We start from the raw sequence: 269 nt of genomic DNA on the forward strand, positions 1-269 counted from the left end.
CCGTATCAATCCCCAAACTAATCCCACTGCCCCGCTCTCTCCCCACAGCCCCGTATCAATCCCCAAACTAATCTCACTGCCACGCTCTCTCCCCATAGCCCCGTATCAATCCCCAAACTAATCCCACTGCCCCGCTCTCTCCCCACAGCCCCGTATCCATCCCCAAACTAATCCCACTGCCCCGCTCTCTCCCCATAGCCCTGTATCAATCCCCAAACTAATCCCATTGCCCTGCCCGCTCCCCCATATCCCTATATCGATCCCCAAAC

The sequence above is a fragment of the Rhincodon typus genome, unplaced genomic scaffold, assembly GCF_021869965.1.
Source record: "Rhincodon typus isolate 14 unplaced genomic scaffold, sRhiTyp1.1 hic_rhity00000054, whole genome shotgun sequence".
NCBI classification, from domain to species: domain Eukaryota; kingdom Metazoa; phylum Chordata; class Chondrichthyes; order Orectolobiformes; family Rhincodontidae; genus Rhincodon; species Rhincodon typus.